At 34.3% G+C, this 26420-nt stretch overlaps 1 long non-coding RNA gene across 1 annotated transcript; it reads right to left on the bottom strand.

Moving 5' to 3' along the window:
* Positions 1–23017: 23017 nt before the first annotated feature.
* On the bottom strand, positions 23018–24952 carry LOC122138136. Its single transcript, XR_006155338.1, has 4 exons — positions 24297–24952; positions 23895–23960; positions 23691–23762; positions 23018–23512 (listed from the first exon to the last, which is right to left on the bottom strand). It is a non-coding gene; the product is annotated as an uncharacterized LOC122138136 (long non-coding RNA).
* Between the last annotated feature and the right edge of the window lie 1468 nt (positions 24953–26420).

Here is a 26420-nt window from a genome sequence, read left to right on the forward strand (position 1 = left end):
AAAAAATATATATTTCCTTAAGCTGTGCCATTTCCAACCTCTATTTAGCATATTTGAAATAAATTCTAGCTAGAGAAAAAATAAATATGCTTTTCTGTCATACATCCAGTTATCTATCCAATCACCAGCACCATATTTTCAGCAATGTTTTGAACTGAAATGCATGACTAATGCAAAAATGTCACAACCCAGTAATTTCTGTCATAGTCTAACACGCCAGTGTCATATTCTGATGTTACATAAGATGGGAGCTATATAACACCTTCAGCATTTTCCAAGTCTAGCACAACTGGAAACATCTTTATAGATTTCTAAAACCAAACAAATTGTAATTACAATTTGCCAAATTGCAGCAGAGACTGTGGGGCTTCTACGCCAATTAATCACTCTCCCTCTCTCTGTCTCTGTCTCCATCACACACAAACAACACACGTCGAAATAAAAACAGACTAACAAGTGTAAGGAAGTAGGAGTAGCAGTGCAGGTGTAAGTAGACTATGTAGTAAAGAATTTGGCCTGCCAACAAAACTGTTGCTGAACATAATTGGGAGTTATACAAGGCACTTAAGCTCCAGGGAAACTTTTCCTGCAGACCGAGCACTTCAGGATAAAAAACAATATTAAAATGTGCAAAATATCAAGAACGTAAGTACATAATGCCCTAAAGTGTGCATCCATTTTTGTTAAATATGCATTTCGGCACTAAAGTGACACATTTATATGCAAATGAAATGTTACTGTTGAGTTTGATATGCCATTAATGCCTGAAGTTAATCACTGTGAACTCTGTGTTATGCACTGGTTATATGTACTTACATTTTAATGATTACTTCTCACTGCATAATGTACAGAAGTAGTGCACTTGAAAATATGATATATATAAGGAAATAATATATTCTGGTTTGAATCTGACCAAAACACTAAATAGCAACAAAAACAGAGAGAAAAAAAAAAAAAAAAACCTGAAATGCAAAAACTGTTCTGTTCTGAGGTCAGTATGTGCAAAGTCCAAATGTTGATTCTAAGGTCATTTGATCTAACATTTTTAAAATGTTGAAGACTTATAGGCATGCCAGAAATCCCAGTGTTGGCAATCATTTTTCAGATCTGAATTTGAGGAAAGGCCTCCACTGTGCAAAAAGGTTCTTCCAATTGCTGAAGTGGTAGTTTTGAATATTTGAGTAACAAATGATTCATTATTTGTGAATAATTTTGGCAATGTTCACTCTTAAACTGAGATGCAAAAGCTGAGAGCAATGAGGCCTACAGTCATGTAGTTCCAAAATGAAATTTAAAACCTGTTTTAATTGAAAGAAAGGAAGTTGATAAAAAAGATTGAATCCATAATTGATAATATATTTGGTAGCATAACAAAAAAAATGTATACGCAAATGTTTTGTAGATTGGGAATGCCACAAATGTAACAAGGTGGGGAAAAAATTCCCAAGTACCAATATTGTCAAAAAAACAAAAAACAAAACAAAACAAAAAAAACAGAAAAAAATAATACAAATACAAATAAAAAAAATAAACCCTGGGAAGCTGTTATACCCAGTGTAAGCAAAATCAGTACATTTTTATATATTTTAGTTCAATGCAATAACATCAAATAAGATTTTTGGAAAAATTAACACAACATAAATAGTACTCACAAAATATCATGTTAAATCAACATCAAATATCTGCACATATGTGTAACACATTTTACCTTAAAAGTACTATTCCTATATATCTGCATTATATAGTGTCTTTATATTTACATGATTTTTATTAAAAATACATTTTTAATTCAATAAAAAGTTAATTTAATTATTCTAACTAATACGTTTATAAGTTGTATTTATTTATTCATTTATTCACAAATTTTCCTTCTGGTTGAAAAAAATGGTTGTTAAAAAATAAATTTTTGTCACATTGTACATTCCCATTAACATATTAATGACATTTTTCTCAAGGTTGGATTTTATTCCTTTTTTTTTAGTAAAAGTACTGTTTATAATGTAAAAGAAAACCACAAAGGCTTTGCACTGTGCTCATAAAGAAGATAGAGCATAAAGGAGATTACTGCTACATGTGGTTTTGGTGAGTCTAGATGGATTATGGTGTTGTTATAGATAAAGGAAATTGCAGCGGTAGCAGAGATGCTGGTAACTTCATGAGAATTCAAGCGATAAAATTCATGCAGAATGTCAGAAACTGCTGACCTGTAAACCCAAGAGAACCCCTATCACCATTGTGATCTTGAGCGGGCCAATTAACCTCAGGTTAAAGGAGGACTATTCTTGCCATTACTACGATAAGTTGGTTTTGATAAAATGGCTAGTGAGTGAAAACAGGCAAACACTGCTTCCTGTCAGAGCCATGGCCTTGTGGGTAGAGCTCAGACATACTGTGCAGTATTTTAAGCAACAGAGTCCTGACTTGAGGTCTCTTCTTGAACATGTTCCCTTTTCTCCCAGTCACTATTTGACTGTCCTATCCAAAAACGGCAAGAATAGCTCAAAAATATAAAAAACCTGCTTCTGTTCCAGACATTCGCATTGGATTAGTGTTTTGTCTAAAACCTTCGAGCTACATCCACCAAACTCAGCACAGAGCTCCAGTCTGTACTCACTCAGGTTACTTGATCTTTTCTAGCAGATCAGACTTACAGTTTTCCCATAGTGGATGATCTAAACATCATGTAGACTTCTACTGATGATTTTTGACTGTAATTCCTCAAGCTACATCCATCAGCCTTATCCAACTCTTTTATGTTTTATTGATCTTAAAAGGCTTTAAAAACTATTTTAAAGAAACATTTTCAGGACTTTGTCAGGCAACATCAAAGTTAGACTTGTCGGTCTGTTATTTTCTGTTAGAATGCTTAGTATGCAACCGACTGGATAGATTGTTCAGTTTATACACTTTTTTTGACAGAAACAGCACCTCCAACACTTAATTTCCCCTTATTAGATATTATATAAGTGTATTTTCCCCCATAAGAATATAACATCATTTGGTTTGATGCAATACAAATCTCTAACATGGTGGAAATACAGATAGAAAATATTTAGAGATAGGAAATACAGTGTAATATTTTAAAAGATCATATTTGAATATCATAGAATCTTGTTCACATACACTCATCATCATTAAACTCAAATGTTCAGCCAATCCAGCATCATTCTTTTACCAGAAATGCAACATCTTGCAACATGTAATGATCCATTTAGCCATGAGGTAATGTATGGTGTTAACTGAGTGCTAGTCTGTGCAGCTGTGTCTGTCCTACACCATGCTGTCTCACTGCCCTTTACGCTGCGTTTAATGAGTCCACTGGACCAACTGAATGAGCATTAGTTTTCTCCATCTCTCTTCTCTCTCGCACTCAATCATAATTTCTACTGTCTGAATGAAACTTTTCCTCTGGGCAGCCTCACTACCTCAGGAGCTGTGAGCACAGTTCTAATGGTGATCCTCATGGTAACAATTTGAAATCATAATTTCTAAAAAATATCCTATCATAACTTTGATTATATTGCTAATCTTGTTGATGCTTCCATCTAAAAGAACGGGATTTACATGGACAGTTAACAAAATTGAAAACTCTGTCATTTAATAATATTTATTCACCGTTGTACTATATTACTTTATTTCATCAAAACCAAAGATTTCTGATAATACCCTGGCTATATACTATTAATAGAGGCTGTTAAGCTCTAAAATGCACCTTTAAAATGTGGACCATAAAATATATCTGTTTCATTTTCATTTACTGTACTGTTTAAAAATAATGTATTAAAAAGGGGTCCATATTAAAAACATACTAGCAAATGGGCTCAATATAAACTACTATTCAAAATTGAGGGGTTGGTAAGATTTTTTTAAAGAAGTATTTCATGCTCACAAAGGCTGAATTTACAATTTAAAAAAACGTAAAAAGAAAAACAAACAAAAAAAAAGAAAAAAAAAATAAAAAAAAAAAAAAAAACACTCAGTTTTAAAAAAAAAAAAAACACAGCAAAACAAACAGATCCAGAGTCTATCCAAAACAGCAAAGCAAAAGCAAATCCACATTAATAACCGGCAACTGAGAGAAGGAAACTAGGAGAATTTATACAAATGCAAGAGAGGAACTAATGACTTAATTAACTGAACACAGGTGAACTAAATAAGGCAATCACGGGGAAACACAGGAAGCTAGGTCAAATTAAGAAACTAAGCCAGGAGAACATACACAGATGGAAACGCGAAAGTCCATAACTGTGACTTGTATTGACGTCTTTCCATGGTTGAAATAAAATATGTTCTGATGTTCATTCATGTTTATTTTGTGCTTTAAGTAAATGAAAATACGATTGGTTCACGTGCCGCTTGAATTGAGGCAATACAGCGATCTGTCATGACACATAAAATAGCCACAAAACGTTATTTGTTGTTTGAACTTCTTAAAAAAAGACAAAATCAGAAAGCTAAGAATTCATTATAACTTTGTTCTCTTCATTTGCTAGTTGCTGTCCATTAATCTACAACATTGTGTTGTCAAGAAACATTAAATGACCAATCAGAAGAACAGCTCTCCTATTGCTGTAATATGGTAATTCCAATGACGTTCGTCCCAATTATGATGAAGTAAGAAATGTAATCTAGCCAAACTACCATTATAATATATACAATCCAATGACGCACAGGTGCTGCAATAGTGTCATTCGTTTTAGGGAGAGCTGCAGGTCTAATTTGAGATGCATTTAAAAAATAGCCACAATTTGCTTGATGGCTGATTTGTGCTCTCTCCATAGACATAATCCAAAGAAAAAAGGTCTCATACATTGCAGATTGCTTTAGTACAGTTTGCAAGCCAACACTTCAAACCACTGCAAACTGTTTACTTCACGACACAGTCAGAAGGTTTAGGGTTGATGAACCATTTACAGCTAAACTATGTCTGTAATAATGAAGAAAAAGAGAGAACAAGATGAGGAGGAGAGGGCTGAATTTGTTGTCTTGGAGACTGTTGCTAAGTAGCAATATCATGGAAGCTTAGTAACAGAATGAGCTAAAGGGAGAGACACTTTTTGAGACTGTGACTTAAAAATGGGCAATAATAGATTAGACGCATAGGGATGGTAACAACGGTTTTGAAAAATGTGTAGCTTGTGTGCGCTCATGAGGGTTGGAGTTAAGTCTAGACTTGAATGGCCAGGATTATTTTTAGCCCACCTCAAGCAGTGAGAGACCCCTGGAGAATGGGAGCATTCAGAGATTTAATTATGGCAGAGGAGGAAGTGTGTGTGTGTGTGTGTGTGTGTGTGTGTGTGTGATGGAGCGTGAGCAACGACTGATTTAATCAACAATACATACAATTAGCTCAGAGGACATTTAAAACTGTGAATTAATTTGAAATCAGAGAAGCTACATTTGCTTTATTTGATCCAGTGGTGGATTAGATCACTTGAAATATGTAATAGAATACATAATGATGTGTGTTCAGCTGTGACCGTCTTCCCACTTCCACCAGAGAACATCCATCCCCCGGCTTATAAGTCATTTATAACACACCTGAGGATGTACTCTTAATAAAAACAGACATTGATGAACTGACATGCGAATTACAAATAAATGTACAAGCATGTATATATGGGAATCTGACTCTCTGAGACCAAATACCATTGGGAAAAGATCAGGCAACCCTTTTCCAATTTTCTATTGTCCAGTTTCGGTGAGCTCGCTGAGTTAACTATTGCCTTTGTCAGCTCGATCAAGTCTGGCCATTCTCCTTTGACCTCTGGCAACAACAAGGTATTTTCATCCACAGAACTGCTGCATACTGTATATTTTATCTTTTTCGGACCATTCTCTATAAACCCTAGAGATGAAAATCCCAGCAGATCAGCAGTTTCTGAAATAGTCAGACCTGCCACATTCAAAGTCACTTAAATCACCTTTTCTTCCTCATTCTGATGCTCGGTTTGAACTTCCGCAGATCATCTTGACTGTGCCTACATGCCAAAATTGATTTGTATGAAAAGTGAAGACGTCTAAATCTAATTGCAATAGTAACAGCATGCCACTACCCAAAAGGAATTTAATCTTTTAATTTAAGTCCACAAACATAGAAACATTCATCTGTCCACGAATCCCCCATTAACAAATAAACTTTGATATTCAACATAATACATCACACATCATTATTTCCCTAGACACAAAATTAGATCAATTAACCTCAAAAACAGTTTTAACTGACTATATCTCGCAAATGTTTTTAGATGAAATGACAGAATGACAGAATTTAACCACAGCCATTCAAGTGTTTTGTGCCATCTGTATCCAGAAGAATAATTTTACTTTACCCCTGACTTACCCTATAGAAATTAAAGAAACAATACTGTCTTTTTTATTGCTATATATAGAATTTGATATATTACTGTATAATGATATTTTGTATGGGCCAACATTGTGAAAGCACCCAAACCCACATTTTTGTACATTTTTAAAGTGTGCCTAACTGGCAATGAATGTGCAGCTTTAGCACATACTTGTGCATAATTGGTAATGTGCATTTTATTTAATATGCATGTTTACATGAACATACAACTCAGGGACAGGGTATTAAAACTGGGACTGTCCCTAGAAAATGAGGATGTTTGTTCACCATATAAGAGCACATTAAATTTATGTGAATATATTTTTTAATTCAAATCTGCATAATATTGATGTGTAAACTAGACTGGTTACACAAAGCACATTACCAATAAAATCTGACGGCCACCATTTTTTCTCCTCTTTCCAGCCAGTGACTTGTTTAAAGAGGGCCTTCTCTCTCAGTGCAAGGTCTGGTTTGAGTCCTTGCATGCGAGGCAGCCTCCGCAAGCATACAGAATGCCCACACAGTTTTTGGGGGTTCTACTTGCAGTTCGTCTTATATCTCATCCATAAGCATCTTGTACTCAGTCACTGTTTACCTGAACAAGTGTCTGATCTGTTGTCTGCAGTCTAGGTCGTCTGGACAAACTCGCAGAAGGCCTTTGGTGACAAACATGACAGGTGACATCACACTTCGTTCTGCTTGATCAATATTCTAATTAGTGTTACTATGGAAGTTTTAATATCTCAAAACATCGCAAACATTTACAATTCTTTCGCTCGCTCGCTCTCTTCCTAGTATGGAAATTAACTAAACTGCCTACTTAAAAACATTATATTTCTACTTCTGTCAATGTTTTACACACCAATCACACACAACTTTCACAGCGCGTTCGACAGCGATTTATTCAAAAATAAACAAGTTCCCACACACACTGACTTCGTCTTTATTTAAAGGGAAAATGCCACCGTTTTTCCATATTCAACTATGTTCTTCCCTAAACTTAGAGGAGTTGATACGTACCTCTCCCATCTCAGTTTGTGCACTCAGGCCCCTGTCCCAAATGGAAACACTTCATGTGCACTTGTGGTCTTCCAGACTTGCAATGGCCGCCGCGTGTCTGTTAAGTCCACGAAACCGCAGGGTGTCTCATTTTTCATTTTAGCGTTCAGAAGTGTGCTCGCACTGGGGCAAGCTCCGCAGCAGACCTCTACCCGACAGTCAAAGCGGCATTACGTCACGAAAGTGCGGACTCAGAGGGAGACCGCGAGGGTTTAGGGTGCCATTTGGGACAGGGCCTCAATCGCTGTAGTGCGTGGCACCACTATGCTAACGTTTAGCTTAGCACCATTCATTCCTTAGGATCCAAACAGGGATGAATTTAGAAGCCATTGTTTATTTTGTGTCACCATACTTACTCATGTAACTGTCTTTAAATAGGGAAAACATGGAAGTGTTTAGTGGCTTCTAAATTCATCCCTGTTTGGATCCTAAGGAATGAATGGTGCTAAGCTAAACGCAAGCATAGTGGCGAAGCGCATTACAGCGATTGAGTGCACGCGCTGAGACGGGAGAGGTATGTATCAACTTGTCTAATTTGAAGGAAGAACATAGTAGAATATGGAAAAAAGGTGGCGTGTTCCTTTAAATGTACAGCAAGTTATGCAGTTTATTTATTTTGTGTTACTCTGTAGATGGTTGTAATCTAGCTTACCTTAGGCCAAAAATGACGTATCTATGTTCTGCTCAAAATGTCCTACTATTAGTGCTGTTAGTCTGATGTCCTGTAGCTTCTTTCAGCATGAGCACCTCTAATATAGGCAGCACATCATTCAGAACAAAATACCTCTCACAATATACTACCACCTTAATAAATAAATTAAAATTATTGCCAAAATTTCTCGTGCTAAATTTAATTACATTATCTGTGTTGTGAATTTTCTGTAGGCCATCTGTGCTATTTACTTTCATGTTGCAGGGTATCTATCACCTGGTTGAGCAAAAACCATGAAAATTTGGTTATTGTACCTTAAACGGTTCTTCACTGCAGACCTGAAATAATTTTTTCTGCTTTTTGATTTCCTGTTATCTTATTGAAAACTACTATTATTTGGGGTAGATCTTCTTTCAGAATGGTCTAATTGGACTGAAACCACATGCATGCTGTTTGTTTAAGCTGATGAGAGGCAATAAATGGGGAGATGCATGTGTGATGCCAGAGATTCTGTTAATAAAAGGAGCAATTCACTCCAAAATGAATATCTAATGGCAGACATTAGATACCATTTCTGTCAGTTTATTAGGTGACAAGATGTTTCCACAGACAATCAGTTTGTGATAAGTTCCTCCTCCTTTGACTTCCTTTCAAACAGACCAGCTTCTCTTCTTGCTGGGGTCCCACCAGCTTAAGGTACGTTTACACCAACCAAATTTGAGCTATCTGCAGGGCCACACATTCAAGAGATTTAGCAATTACTGATTCAAAAGTGTTTCAAAGTAAATCTTGCTCAGCAGGCACTGGACGTCAATATAACGTCATACTGACACTGGATGTTTAGATTTTATTTAGAGAAGTTGCAAAAGTAAATGGTATGTGTCTTTTCTTGAAGCATATCATGAGTGGTGACTTTTCTGTTTACGTTTTACTGTTTTGCTAAGATTTTTGTCCCTGTCAGTATGGATATCAAAATATAGCATCCTACAAGAATATTCACTCCTAAAATCTTCTATTAACAGATTTACAGTTAAGCTAATGGATTTCATTCTATACACACGTTGTAGATGTACCTCTTAAATGTACTGTAGACTCATCAAAATAGATGTTTAAATCTTGATTTCAAGTAAAACAGCCCTATCTGCTGGCCACTGTAAATACTTATTCCACAACACAAATGACTGAATCAGCTTCAGCTTCTCCAGCGCATTGGGTCTTAAAAGCATATCTATTACATGTAAACTAGAATCTGTTGTGATTACTGTGACATCAATCTCTTCGTGCAACCCTTATTTTCCATGATACGTAATTTGATTTTAATAATATAAATGCCAGTAACATAATATGGTTTTTAAAAAGACATAAAAATTAATCATATGTTATATATGAAAGTGGGTTTTGTAATTGTAATTTGACATATTTTACATATGAAAGTGGGTTTTGTAATTGCCAAGTAATGCATTTTCTTCACTTCATTCTAGAGGGTAATTTCAGACCAAGTGAAACAAAAAGGTAGAAGAAATGATAGTTAGTTGGAATTCAAGAACCAATATTACTGGTTCAACAAGTTGTATAAATAGTAAACAGTTACTATACCTGAGATTTAAAATGATCTTTTAAAGAGACATCCTGCAAAATATTTTGTCAGGTAACTTTTCTATCCTAAAAATGGACGAATGCTAAATTAGAAGTAATAATTATGGTTTAATACGACCAAATCAACTTGCCCACATTAGTTTACATGGACACAAGTCTGTTTAGAAGGTTTTACATCCTTCCATGTTTTTAAAGTTTGATAATTGTAGTGTTTTAGAACAAAGATTTTCATACATGTCTAATACACTGAATCTCCAGCTGACAAAACCATAATCCTGGCATGTTGTTGACATGCACAGATGGTCTTATTAAAGAAATTATTGAACTAAAATTAATATTCGGGTGGCAGGTAAATCAGAAAGGATTCACCTTCATATGTGAAGAACAAAGAGCAGATTTGCAGATTTGGGAAACAGACGCAAGTCTTTCAAGTAAGTCTTTACTTTGACATTTTTACATTGTAATGCACATTTCACATTTTAATGCAAGTTTATATTTTATAGATGCACACATTTTAACACAAATGCAATTTTTGTAATGTTTGCATTTTTAGATGCACATTTCTTTTAAAGTACACACTTTAATGCAAATATTACAATCATGAGTCAATGATTCAGTGACCCATTAATAAAGACTTGCTTCATTTGCTTTGTTTCTGAATGAATCAGCAAATCAGTATGTATTATAAAATGCTTTTAATATTTTATAAGACAGTGACACCAGGCAAAGTTCTAAAAAAGATAAAAAAGTTCTAAAAAATAAACTCTAAAAAAGAATTTCTAATCTTAATTTCTTGGACAACTTTATTTACTGGATAAATATGTAAATACTTATTTATAAAAAAATAAATGAAAATAAATAAATAAATAAAATAAAATAAAAAAACCCCCAGAAAAGTCACACCAGGTACTTTTAAAATTCATCCACTCCTGTGCTCATACTAAACAAAAGGGTGTTTGATATGCAGCATGATCTGCATTGTGCAAAATTATCTTAATATACATACATTGTAATTTTAATGGTAAAAGATTGCAAAAATGCTATGGTAAGAGTCTGTTAATTAGTTAACAGTATGTTCCCTTACTAAATACGAGGAAAAACGGTAATTCAGGGGTGTCCAGTCCTGCTCCTAGAGGGGTACTGTGCATAGTGTAGCTCCAACCCCAATTAAACACACCTGATGTTACATCTTATGTTGTTAAGATAATATTTATTGCACTATTTGCATAATTAGTGATGTGTGTTACCATGTTGATTTTTATTTGTGTATGACACTTGTGTGCACCTTCTATAAATCAGTATTTACCTAAACTTGTAGAATAAAAGCTACCTGTACTTGAGATGAACTTTGATTCTTCATGTTGCTTTCTCTTCACCATCTGTGTTATTATATATACTTTGTCAGTATATGTTAAAGGTATAAAACAGTTTAGTAACAGCTTGCTTGTGCAAATTCAGCAAAAAAGGGCTGATGAATTAACTGATTTAAAATGTTTTTGTCTTTTTGTTTTTTTTTGGTTTACTGATTTAAAATGATTGAGTGCTGTATTAAAAATGCCCCCCCACCCAGTTTTTTTCCCTCCGAAATCTAATCACCTTAAAGTATCATGTTACTGTCTACTGCAAGCTGTTCATGATTCTGTGTGTACAGTATGTGATCAGTCTGAATGGTCATAGTCCAGATATTTGGGGTGTCACCTGGAGTGGCCAGTTAAATTTTAGGGATGGCTTGTGTCCACGCTGCTGGTCTTATTTGAAGTTGACACATCATTTTCATGAAAAACTGAATAGCCTGAGTCATATGAATGGATAGAGGTGATAGAGTTTTCTTCTTTCCAGGTACTGTAAAGAAAAGGTGTGCAGAAGTGATTTTTTTCATAACAAACCAAAAAAAAAAAAAAAAAAAATCTAAAACAATCCAATAATAAGAAAAACTATGAAATTGTATATTATCACCTCATGTGTTTCATCGTGGTCATTTGAATACTCACACTTATTATGGGATGTTCTCTAATCTCCTCCTGTACTGCATTTCTCCTGTCTTTGAATTTCATTTATATTGTCTGTGTGGAAAATGTTGATTATTACAAAAATATCAATCAATCAATGTTTCAATGATGTTTGAAAAAAAAAATATGCCTTTTCATTCACCACTTATAACATTAACACTCTGAGTTTATAATTACTATTAATTGCTCATATATTGTTATATTATTTCACAATGCCATACCATACCCACCACATTCAGATGCTGAACATGCAGAATGTAAAATCTCAGAGTCATCTGACAATCTGGCATCATTTGTTGACATTGATGGGTCATCATTACTGACTAGAAAAAAAGGAGATTGTTATGATGTTGTAAATACAACATGTACAGGTTTACGTACAAACGTATGTATACTGAAGTATGACTCAGGGTCTAAAAGGGAGTCTTTGCTTTGTCCTGTCTTTTTTGCCATCACTGGACCTCTGTGATCCAGTTCCTTTGGTGATTTCTCTTTTGAAACAGTATAAATGCATGGAACATGTTTAGACTGTTTTTGTGTTCTGTTTGCTAGTATAGTTTCCATGTTTTCTGATTAGTTTCACACCTGTTTCTGCATCACTGTTTCAGTACTTTTAATTAATGTTTGCACCAAAACACCCCAATATATTTAGCTGGCTCATTTGGCATGACTGATTTGCCTTTAAGTGGAATGATTTATTTTTGTTTTCTACACTGAACAAAATTATAAATGCAACACTTTTGTTTTTGCACCCATTTTTTCATGAGCTGAACTCAAAGATCTAAGACTTTTTCTATGTACACAAAAGGCCTATTTCTCTCAAATATTGTTCACAAATCTTTCTAAATCTGTGTTAGTGAGCACTTCTCCTTTGCAGAGATAATCCATCCACCTCACAGGTGTGGCATATCAAGATTCTTATTAGACAGCATGATTATTGCACAGGTGTGCCTAAGGCTGGCCACAATAAAAGGCCACTCTAAAATGTGCAGTTTTATTACACAGCACAATGTCACAGATGACGCAAGTTTTGAAGGAGCATGCAGTTGAAATGCCGACTGCAGGAATGTTCACCAGAGCTGTTGCCTGTGAGTTGAATGTTCATTTCAGAGAATTTGGCAGTACATCTAATCGGCCTCACAACCGCAGACCAGGTGTAACCACACCAGCCCAGGACCTCCACATCCAGCATCTTCACCTCCAAGATTGTTTAAGACCATCAAACCGGACAGCTGCTGCAACAATCGGTTTGCATAACAAAAGAATTTCTGCACAAACTGTCAGAAACTGTCTAAGGGAAGCTCATCTGCATGCTCATTGTCCTCATCTGACTGCAGTTCTTCATCGTAACCAACTTGAGTGGGCAAATGCTCACATTCGATGGCATCTGGCACTTTGGAAAGGTGTTCTCTTATAGGCTGAATCCCGGATTTCACTTTACAGGGTAGAGTGCAGACAGCGTGTATGGTGTCGTGTAGGTGAGGGGTTTGCTGATGTCAATGTTGTGGATCGAGTGGCCCATGGTGGCGGTGGGGTTATGGTATGGGCAGGCGTATGTTATGGACAACGAACACAGGTGCATTTTATTGATGCCATTTTGAATGCACAGAGATATCGTGACAAATCCTGAGGCCCATTTTTGTGCCATTCACCCACGACCATCGCCTCATGTTGCAGCATGATAATGGACGGCCCCATGTTGCAAGGATCTGTACACAATTCCTGGAAATTGAAAACATCCCAGTTCTTGCATGGCCAGCATACTCACTGGACATGTCACCCATTGAGCATGTTTGGTATACTCTGGATCTGCGTATACGACAGCGTGTTTCAGTTCCTGCCAAAATCCAGCAACTTCGCACAGCCACTGAAGAGGAGTGGACCAACATTCCACATACCACAATCAACAACCTGAACTCTATGCGAAGGAGATGTGTTGCACTGCATGAGGCAAATGGTGGTCACACCAGACACTGACTGGTTTTTGGACTCCACAGATCCCCCAATACAGTAAAATACAATAAAACTGCACATTTTTAGAGTGGCCTTTTATTGTGGCCAGCCTAAGGCACACCTGTGCAATAATTATGCTGTCTAATAAGCATCTTGATATGCCACACCTGTGAGGTGGATGGATTATCTCGGCAAAGGAAAGTGCTCACTAACACAGATTAAGACAGATTTGTGAACAATATTTAAAAAAGAAATAGGCCTTCTGGTTTCTCCCAAGGTTTTTTCTCCATTCTGTCATCGATGGAGTTTTTGGTTCCTTGCCGCTGTCGCGGTCTCGACCCACACCCATGAGAACGGTATGATGAGTGGGGCGGGGCCGAGAGCCGTGGGAACGGAGCGAGGCCGGTGGAGTGATTGGGAAATGAGCGACACCTGCTCCACTCACCGGTCTCGAGTCCCACGGAGGAGATCGGGAGGATACAAAAAGAGGAGCGACGACAGTGAAGGACGAGAGAGAACAAGGCCTGGGCTTATTTTTGTGTTTGGTTTTTATTTGTGCGTGGCAGCCGCGCTCTCGGCCCCCGCCCCCACTCATCACACACTTCATTTCCAGCGTTATCGTTGACTTGATTGCAAATAATTGCACAGATACTATTTGAACTGAACTGAGCTGAATGATGATATCAGTGAATTCAATGATGAACTGCCTTTAACTGTAATTTTTGCATTATTGACACTGTTTTCCTAATTAATGTTGCTCAGATGCTTTGACAATCTGTTTTGTATAAAGCACTATATAAATAAAGAAGAATTGACTTGACTTGACTTTTGTGTACATATAAAAAGTCTTAGATCCCCTGAGTTCAGCTTATGAAAAATGGGGGAAAAAACAAAATTTATCATATTTAAAAATCACATAACCATAAAAAAGAACATGATTTTGAAAAATCACATACCCATTTAAGATTTTTTTGGTATCGGTATCTAAATTGTAAGAAAATGTATCTTTATCATATTTAAAAATTTTGGTATTGCTCATTCCAAGTTTGCTCCCCGATTGGTTCTTGGTTGTTTTCTATGTTGCAGTGGGCTAGTTTCATTTGTGGAATAATATAAAATTATAAATTAATATTCAAAAATTTTCACAGTGCTAACTTCATTTGTGGACGTGTTAAACAATTTATAGTGTAGCCTAATAATTTCAAACAAAGTTATGTATTTGTTGTACTCAATAATAATAATGGACTGTACAATAATAATAATGGACTGTACAATGACACTTATACATTAATAAACAATTACACATATAAATTAACAAAAAAATAAAAAGGCAATTTTCTGAATAATTAAATGTTATGTAGATTTGACATTTATGCCTTTGAAACTACATTTCAAACACAAAATTTACAACAAAGCTATTAGTGAGCTCTGGTTCATCTTCAAATCAGTCACACAAACAGATTTACAGTTTTAATTGTTTATTTTTTTAAATAATGTAGTCAAGATAATGACTTTTACACTGAAAATATTTTTGACCTTAAGTCAAAACAAAAAAACAACAAAAAAAACAATTTCTATATAACAGAAAGGTGTTTGTGTGTGACATGCAGCATGATACATCAGGAAAAAACAACAACAACAACAACAACAACAACAACAACAACAACAACAACAACAAAACTGAATCCCCATACTTCTGCAATTTTATTCAGTGGACAAAACATACAGTTTATATTTACATAAAAAACAAACGATATGTTACAACTGGTACTTTAAAATATATCAAATATGTGGGAGAAGTGGGGGAAGTCTTGGCCTAGTGGTTAGAGAGTTTGACTCCTAACCATAAGGTTGTGGGTTTGAGTCTCGGGCCGGCAATACCATGTCTGAGGTGCCCTTGAGCAATTTAATTAATACTTGACTTGAATTAAACAATATGATCAGGGCCGTGACTACATTCACAAGATGTCTGTATGCACTTTTCCCCCAAGTCGACTCTCAAATATACTAATTTCTGAACAATATGATCAGGGCCGTGACTACATTCACAGAGCCCAGGTCAAAATGTTAATGGATGGTTTCCCTAAAAAAATGTAGCTAGCAAAGCTAACTGCTCTACATAAAATTAAAGGGGTCATATGACGTTGCTAAAAAGAACATTATTTTGTATATTTGGTGTAATGCAATGTCACATGCGGTTTAAGGTTAAAAAACACATTATTTTTCCCATACTGTACATTATTGTTGCTCCTCTATGCCCCGCCTTTCCGAAACACGTTGATTTTTACAAAGCTTATCGGTCTGAAATGTGAGGTGTGCTTTGATTGGCCAGCTATCCAGTGCGTTGTGATTGGCCAAATACCTCAAGCGTGTGATGGAAATGTTACGCCCCCTTAACATACTGTTATGCCGTGTTCCGGCACGATGACACAAAACCAATAAAACTCATTACAAACGAGGCATTTGTTGCATCCCGTGGGGACATAATTATTTATTATAATGACTTATACCATCTTTTTTACGTTGCATATCGCGCTGCTTAAACATATAACCATGTCTGCAAATTTCTGATCGAGAAACGACAAACAACAAGCACTAACAGTTACTCTACACTGCTTAAAACTCGCATTTAAATCATCAGTGGCAAATCCTTTACATATGAAAACATACAGGCTGTGAGCAAGAAGCGCCAGACTGTCTTTTGCAAAGTTGGAATTGCCCCACTTTAAAGAAAACAGACACTGGCATTGCAGGCTACTGGTTCAGGAAAACAGTCTTTGTCCTCCATAAAATGCACTGCACACATCTGAATATTTGGGTTGAAACTGTTCTGGAACAGTGTTGAAATACAACTTAACCACTGATTTCTAGTTGTGTCCTCTTTTGGAAGCCCAAACAAAGTAGCTTTGATTTCACAACTAAATACACAGCGTCTCCTCTACATGGTGCGGCAGCAACAGCAAATATAAAAGTTACGCCTTCTTTCTTGCGTGAACATTTTGGTGGTGTTATGCAAATCTTTTCACATCGTGACGTAGACATGTGGGGGGTGTGTTAGAACGAGCCGTTTTAGGTAGGAGTGGTTAGCTCTTAACTTTCATAAAGAGTATATCTTTGGATTTGAGACTTTAGTCTTCGCAACTTTACAGATCTTCTTTATGCACTAAGAGTTTGTAACACTCCAAAGAGAAAGGAACAAATAGCAACAAAATCATATGACCCCAAAAAAAAAAAAAAAAAAAAAAAAAAAAAAAAATAATTCAAAAAAATTATTCTACAAAATATTTATATAAACAAAAAACTTAAGATACTAAGTCATACTGTCAAAATTAAACAATACAAATTATTTTCATGGACTAAGCCTTGACCTTAGAAGAACTTATAAATGATGATATAGAGACCCCAGTGTGAAATGTGGGGTAGTTTACGTGCTTTTCATAAAAGTTATACTGAGAGCGCTTTACAACTTTAATAACATGAACAAACATCATAAAATGCTTAGCAGATCATTAGTTATATGTTATATACATGTTATATTAAATATGCTATATACCATATTATGATAAATATTCATGGATAATGGATATTCAGTTAAATTTCATTTCAGAAATCTGCTCAGTGTAAAGTGCCTCACTACTGTTTACTAATTGAGAAAATGTTCTTTGATGATTCAGTATGTAAGTGATCTCTCAATTAATGGCCGGTCATAGTGGCACCTGGAGTGGACAATCAACTTTGTCTAAACTGCTGGTCTTATTCGTAGTTGACACATTTTTTTTGTTTGTTCTGTTTGGCATTTTCAGGGATGGACATTTAATTTATCCTGAGTCAAATGAATTGTTGGTGCTGGAAGAAGTTGTTGGAAAGACATTTAGATTAACTGTTGTTGTTGCTTTTTTTAATATTAAACTATGAATTATAAATGTAATGTAAAACTTTATACTCAGTTTAAGTGGATACTCACACATGTCATCAAGTTCTTTCACCCCATTCTGCACTACATTTCGTCCGTCGTTGTTTGGGACTGAATATCTAAATGATCATTACAAAAATCTTACTAAATGCAAATTGTGGGTGTTGCCTGATTCTTGCATCATTTTCAGGGATGGGGAAAATACCTTTGCATATTCTTGAAGCATATCCTGAGTCAGTTGAATGGATAGAGATCTTTCTTTCAGGTACTGTGAAGAAGAGGCAATCATATTAACTTTTTTGTCTTTATATTGTAATACATATAATGCATAAACCCTGTGAGGTTTAGGATCATGTGGCAGCTTTTATTGTTGTTATTAATATTACATTACACTCAGTTTAAGTGATGTGTTTGGTTGTCAACTGAATACTCACACATGTCATCATATGTTCTCTCACTCCATCTTGCCCCGCATGTCATCGGTCTTTGGTCTGGACTGAAAAAACTTTGACTGTGTGGAAATTGTTGATTACAAAAATATTACCAAATGAAAATTGTTCCTTTTCAGCACATCAATTCTACAACAAAACTATAAACTAAATGATATAAACACTCAATAAAAACAAACACCAACAATAAAAACAACATTTAAACCTTGAGTCATCTGAGATACTGTCTTCTGTTACTGGCACTGATGTCTTTTCGGGACTGACTAAAAAAGAAAAGACACAGGACTATGCAAGAATATTTCACTATAGTATAAACTTACAGTGTGAATCATGACTTACATATGAAAGAGGATTATTTGCATGAATCATGACTTACATATGAAAGAGGATTATTTGCAGAGTCATACGTACCACTTTCAGCTCTTGGAGGATGAAATGCCTCAGTGTCATCTGATCTGTTCTCAGCATTGACTAGAAAACAAGAACAGACCACAGGACCGTTGAAATAGAATATTTCAAAGCTTCCCGTCATAAATACAGGCTTTGTATGACTTACACTCTGGAGGATAGTCTTTGCTCTGTCTGTTGTTTTCTGTCACATTAACATCAGTGTTGTCTGCCATCATTTCCATATTCTTCAGCTCCCTGACCTCAGTGATTCAGCAAAATATATTTATTGTGAAAGATTCAAATACATTTGATTTTTGAGCTGATCCCTGATTTGGCAAAGTATAATGGATATCAAAAGATAGCCATAAATGTACACAACAGAAGACTATTCACCTTTCAAATCGGCTTTTTACAAGTGGACAACTAAACTGAATGTTTTTTTATTTTTTATTCTGTGTTCAAAAAGTATTTATGCAAATATATAATAACGTGTTAACATATATTTGGTATAATTATGTATTATTTCTTTTGGTTGCTCATTAATAGTTAGTAAGGTATTTGTTAAGTTTAGGTATGGGTTAAGATTCAAGGATATAAAATATAGTCATGCAAAATAAATCATTAATATGTGCTTTCTGAGTACTAATAAACAGTCAATATGTTAGTAATATGCATTCAAATAAGCAACTAGTTATAGCGAGAATTAGTCCTCAAAACGATGTGTTTTAATAATGATGATGATAATGATGATGATAATAATAATAATAATGTTTAATGCAACATGTATCTCCTGTGCTGGGTAAATTACTTACAGATTGTAATCTGTTACTGATTACAAATTTCAAGATATGTAATAAAATAATCCATCAGATCACACATTTTAGGTAATACAATTTTACTGCTCTTTGATTTGTTTTATATTTTGACCTTGTTTGTCACATTGTTTTGAATTAGAATATTTTATACCATATTGATGTGAGAATACAAAACATATTGCATTCTTTGTCATAAACAATATGAAGTGCAATGAAGAGTCCTTGCATTAAATGAATAACATGAATAAACATGACAACAGCAAAGACATTACACAGCCAAGTCTTGCAAGATTTATTTATATATATATATACATCCACAACCAAAATTAAAATTTAAATTAAAATTAAACTTTACTTTATTACACCACAGCTGCACATCAGCAGTAACTTGAATAAGTATTCATCCCATGGTCTAATTGATTGAGTGGTGCTTTTGTCTCCACATTTGGAAGCATGAATTGCAAATTTATTTACATAGTATAAAAACAGCAAATAATTATGCATGTCCATATGTGGTAACATATCAGACCAGTAATATTTATGTTTATTATTATTATTATTATTATTATTATTATTATTTAGATTTGACATGTAAACATTTGCAGTTGACAGGAGCTGTAGAGTTTACAGTGCACTTGACTTTAATATATTAAGTATATACTCTAAATGTTTTAACCATGTCACCTTAAAAGTGGAATGATTTGTAAATCCAGTGGTCACATGACTAGTGGCTGGTCTGTTGGCCATGGAATTACACAAAACTGCATGACTTTCTGAATGTAAATTGGTGGTAAGGTAGAGGCTTTTTATTTATTTATTTATTGTTAATAAATGTGTTACAGGGATATGCCATATCTTAAAATGTACTTCCTTTGCCTTATTTGGCAGTAAAAATTTATTAGTTGCCGACCATATTTGCTCAGTGAGGTATGAAGAAGAATTGTTTCCACTTTATGAGTGCTTTTGGGTAACAGCTGACATCTCGAGTAAGACATTTTCTAATATATTAGTAATTACACTTAATATCCATGATATTAACACCTCCAATAACAAGATTTGGAATTTGTCGGACAGCTTAATTATAACTGAGTTGTATTTTCACAAGGTAAAGCAATTTAGGGGATTTAGCAATTTAGCAATTTTGAACCAAATTATAATCAGGAAGATTCAATCCCTGAGGAAGAAACAAATTGCTGATAAGTATAAATCTCACCGTTAGTATTCAATAAGTCTGAAATAAATATAATTCCCTTGTCAAACCATTTTTTTAAAAAAAATATACTCTTGTTTTTAGACAACACAAATTGGTTTTTCCTTAGAATGCAAGAATGTGGAGAAAAATTATGTTTAAAGGCTTATTAAACATACATAAATATGTGGGAAGTTAAATTTATATAAATCCACACGAAATTAAAAAAAATAAAACACAAACTTTAAAAAAAAATAAAAAAAAATAAAATAAAATTGGGTATATAAAACCATATAGATTTACTTTGGGACAAACAATGTTTAATCCAACTGATTTTAAAAATAATGTTAAGATTAAGAGTGCTAAAATCAAGGACATTAAACCCATCTTCTGAAAAAGTTCTAATAATAGTTTTTCTTTTCACATATTCAGTTTTGTTTTTCCAAATAAACTTAAATAAAACCCTATCAATATCTGAGCACATTTTAGGGTTGACATATAACGACAGAGCAGGATATACCAGCCTCGAAATTCCCTCAGCCTAATTGGAGAGCAGAACACGCCCATTCCTCTGAGACAAGCAATTAAAAACTGCTTTTGCTTTAAGTAAACATTTAGAAAAATTAGATTAAATTCTTTCAGGTGGACATTTATTAATTATAATACCAAGATATTATATTTGTTTTACCTCAATTTCACATACATCTGATATATCAGAATGATGAATTGTCATAATCTCAGATTTAGTCTGGTTAACAGAAAGGCCAGAGACATGCGAAAACAGTTTTAAAGCTTCTAATATAATAGGGACCTGCCTTTTGTCTGCAAGTTGACTAATCAAAATAGTGCGGTCTGCAATTTGGACGCCCTCAGTATTCGAACAATTCACAGTAAAAAAGATTAAGAAGCACTGCAACTAACAAAAACAAAAAGGGAGAAATAGGGCATCCTTGCCTAATTCCTCTCCCAATGACAAAAAGTGGTGAAGTTCCAGAAGACAAAGATACATTACTTGTGATGTCTTTATACAGGGTCTGTACAGTTTTCACAAATTTAGGACCAAAACTGAAATGTCTTAAGGCTTCATACTGTACATAAAGGCATGCTCTACTGTATCAAATGCCTTATAGAAATCTAAAAACAGAATAAGTGCATCATCCTTAACCAACCAAAGTAATCTAAAAGTATGGTTGTTTTCACGAGTCCCTTGTTTGTCCCGAGTTCAACTGCCCACTGTTCTTCAGAAAAATCTTCCAGGTACTGCACATTCTTTAATTTTCCAGCATCTTTCCATATTTAAACCTTTTCCAGTAGTGAATGTAAGCTATGATTTTGAGATGATAATCAAGATAGAGATGTTCTCTGATAGCAGACATTTGGCAAAAATGCCCATGATTTTTTTTTATATTCATAAAGCCCAGTTCAAAAAGTTTGGGGGGTTTCCCTAAAAAAAAAAAAGCACTTAAGCTACCTGCTTAAAGTAGCTGTTAACAACCTAACCTGTAATTTTTTTAGTAACTATAAAGACCTTGATTAGCTTGGTCAGGTGTGTTTGATTAGGTTTGGAGCTAAACAGTGGACATCCAGGGCTGGATTTGAGCAACCCTGGCAGTCTTGTGGACTAACAGACATTGTAAGTTTGCAAGTCGGTTAGTGCACATGAATTGTGCTATTTGGGATAAGCTAGAGTGATTTCAGCTCTTATAGACCTTATTCAGGGTAGCGCCATATTTCATTTTTGACAGTAATAAAAACAAGGGTGTGAGGGAAATACAGTGTGTTCAATGGATTGAACTGTTGTTTAAAAACTTACAAATTGTTTAGTTGATGAAACGCCTTTAAAAACATTCCACAGAATAGTTTTAAATGTTAATGAAAATTAATAATTAAATATATTAAAAAAGAATAATCATTATTATTAATAATTATTAATAATAATAATTATTACAACAAAAAAAATAATATTATCACAACAAAAAAAAAACTACAAAATGCATTTAAGTTTAGAAAGTTCTTTATAAAATACACAATTTGTATAAGAACATTGATTTTAAAAAAAACAAATCCTCAAACACCTACCTATTCAAAAAAAACATAAAATATATATCACAAAAAAAAAAAAAAATAAATAACAACTGCTTTCAAATGATCCAATCCACAACTCAAAACAAAATAACACAGCAGGTGAAGAAGGTTTTTTATATTTATAACAGAAGGGTGTTGGTGTGTGACATGCAGCATGATCTACATTGTGCATTTTGTAACAATGTTTCATGTCAAATTCCTGCACTAGCTTTTTCCCTGAAGTTCACTTGATTTACTCATTTCTAGAAAATGCTCAGACCCTTACTAAATTCACAGAGATGAGGTCAAAATGGGTGGTTTCCCTCAAAAAATGTAGCTAGCTAAGCTAACTGCTCGATACAAAATGAATTAAACTCAAAGTTAGAGAAAGTAGCTAGTTACAATACAATAATATCTATTCAAAATACAAGTAATAATTAACAAAATACTTATCAAATCCAACATAAAACAATTAGTGTATAAAATAACACCTCAAAAACAACACAAAAAATAACACTAAAACAAACTAATTACAATAACAAAAAAATAAACAATAAAATAACATATATCAACACTAAATATCAACTCCAGTTTTAAATGCAAAATAGTTAGTGTGCTCTTCACAGATTTTATACTGACAACCCTTGATAAACTTTAATAGCAGTGACCAATATTTATATATGCTTAGCATCATTAATTAAGATAAACTGAAATATTTATGATTAATGGATAATATAATGAATGTTCCTGATTGAATTTCAATCTGATCATTGTAAAGTAGCTCATTAATGTTTTCTGATTGAGAAACTGTTCTGAATGACTGTTCTGAGTGTGGAAGTGATCTGTGTAAATGATTTCTTCTGAATTGCGGTTGAGATATCTGGAGTGGCAACTGGAGGGGACAATTGCATTTTAGTGGTGGTTTATGTCTGCTGGTCTTATTTGAAGTAACACCATTATTTAGTTTATTCTATTAATCAATTTCGGGGATGGGGAAAATGCCAGTGCATTTTCTTGAAGCATATCCTGAGTCAGTTGAATTGATAGAGCTTCTGGAGGTCTTTCTTTCAGGTACTGTGAAGGAAAGGTAATCAGATTTTTTAAAACCAACTTTTTTTTGTCTTTATATTGTAATAAATGTAACGCATAAACCCTGTGAGGTTTAGGATCATGTGGCAGCTTTTATTGTTGTTATTAATATTACATTACACTCAGTTTAAGTGATGTGTTTTATGGTCAACTGAATACTCACACACGTCATCATCTGTTCTCTCACTCCATCTTGCCCCGCATGTCATCAGTCTCTGGTTTGGACTGAAAATCTCTGTGTGGAAATTGTTGATTACAAAAATATTCCTGAATATAATTATAATTCCTGAAATATTGTTTATAAAATATGCCTTTATATTAATTCTGTAACTGAACAATGAAGGACTTGAGAGACACATTCACTCACCAGGACACCAACATTTAAAACTTGAGTCATCTGATATACTAGCATCTGTTACTGGCACCGATGTGACTAAAAAAAGCAGAGATAGGATAAAAGAAAATGTTTCATTATGGTATGCGCTTATTTTATGAATCATGACTTGTACAATGTCCATAAAAGAGGTTTGGTCAGAAACATGTAAACTACTATCAGTTGACTAGTATTTGATTGTTAAAATGAACACTTTACAATATAAAATTAGGGTGCTTTCACACTAGGAACTGTACCCGAGTCTGCTTAAAAGGGGTGCTCTGGGGTACGGTTCGCTGCTGATGTGAATGCAGTCGTATAAAATCGTGGAAGTGAACCGCTAGTAATGACGTATAATTTGATAACAATGTGTGTTTGTGTGTGTGTTTCACTCACTTTCCTGACGAGTGTGACTGACGTGCTGCAAACAGATAGCTGTACATCTAATTTCTGTTCGCCTTCAGCATTCTTTAGATCATTTGCAGTACATTGATAAGACAGACGCAAGTGCCGTTATGTACCGAAGCTTTGTAAACAAAACGAACGGTTCAAAAACATGAATATATAAAAGTGAAGAGAGCAATGTTTTGCATTTGTCACCTTTTCCTGCGCCGCTGTTACTAAGCAACGGGGTAAACAGCTGCTGGCTTGATGACGCAAACAAACCGCGGTTTCGGAGCCAAATAAATAATATGATTTAGTCCAGCGGGGGAAGGGGAAGGGGGGAGCAATCGAACTCGGATTCGGACCAGGCAAGCGAACCAAGTGTGAAAGCACCTTTATATACCTAAGAACACGATTCAAAATATCACAAACAAAATGTCAAAACATGAACAGTGTTTCTATTGTCACTGCTGTCTTTCATTTTCATTTATATTCTCTGACTGGAAGTTGTTGATTGTTACAAAAATATAAATTAAATTTGTCATGATATTTTTAAAATATGCTTTTTATTCATGTTCATTCTGTTACTCAGATGAAGGACTTGAGATTCAGTCACTAAGAACACCAACATTCTGAACTTATAATTACTGTTAATTAGTTATGCCATTATATTTCGCACCGCAACCAAACCCATTAAGATCAAATACTACAAAATAATACAATGTAATATAATCTGTACTGTCTTCACCTCATTTTAACAAATTACCAGAAAAGAACAAAAAAAGAAAAACTAAAAACACAAAAAATGATTTAAAAAAAATGTTTGATTTTGGTATGAGCTTATGTTTTGAATCAAGACTTGGGGGTTGTACAATGTCCAGTACACAGGAAAGAGGTTTGTTCAGAAACTGCTGTCTACTGACTATTATTTAAGTGTTAAAAATAACACTCGCAAAATAAATTTGTTTCACCTAAAGCACAATTTAATTTAGATTAGCATGACAAAAATACAAATTATTGAATGCAAAATAAACTATGAAGTTTTAAAATGAGCTTTTTCATCATATTCATTCTGTTACTTAGATGAAGGACTTGAGATATTCAGTCACCACAAAGAACACCAGAAAATTATAAACACATAATAACTATATCAATCAAATAAATCCATCAAATTTAACACTGTAAAACACACCAAACTCATCTATAATAAAAAGAAGTACCTCAGTGTCATCTGATCTGTTCTCAGCATTGACTAGAAAACAAGAACAGACCACAGGACCGTTGAAAGAGAATATTTCAGTGTGAGCTTCCTGTCATAAATACAGGCTTTCTTTCAGGTATTGTATGACTCACAGTTTTGAGGATAGTCTTTGCTCTGTCTGTTGTTTTCTGTCACATTAACATCAGTGTTGTCTGCCATAATGTCCACATTCTTCAGCTCTGTGGCATCTCTGATCCAGCTCCTCAAACAATTTCTTTAAACAATATACAAAATTAAGAAAAAATACAAATAAATACAACATTTAACTAACCAACACAACAATTAAACAAAATATATCGATGTTGAAATATAGCCTACAAGTACATACTAAAAGAATATTACTCTCTTAAATCTAAAATTTACAGGTAGACAACTAGACACCTGAATTTCATTCTGTTTATTTATTATTCCAATATACAATAAAATGTTAACAAATATATTTGTTATAATTATTTATAATGATTTATTTTTGCACTAATATTAAAACTGGGTAATCTGATCAAATTAAAAAAAAAAAAAAAAAAAAAAAAAAAAAAAAAATAAAAAAAAAAAAAAAATAAAGCAGCAAATAAATTACGGCTCTAAGCAATACAGAAGCAAGCCTAAGACCAACTGCACGAATGAGTAATTAAAACCATTTAAAGATTATTTTAGTCAAAATGGCTGACAAATCATAAATACAACCACTAGTAATATGATTTCTGGGCTTATCACTTTTGACCAATAGGTGGCGCTGTTACCAAATTAATGTGGCATGGTCAGTGCGAGGTGACAATGGCACATACAAAGTTTGGTATCAATATGTCAAATATTTGCAGAGATACAGCCTCAGATGCAGTTTGGCATCTTTCCAGCAAATTCGTTGACTTGCTAAA

Source organism: Cyprinus carpio, chromosome B8, assembly GCF_018340385.1.
Source record: "Cyprinus carpio isolate SPL01 chromosome B8, ASM1834038v1, whole genome shotgun sequence".
In the NCBI taxonomy this organism is placed as follows: Eukaryota; Metazoa; Chordata; class Actinopteri; order Cypriniformes; family Cyprinidae; genus Cyprinus; species Cyprinus carpio.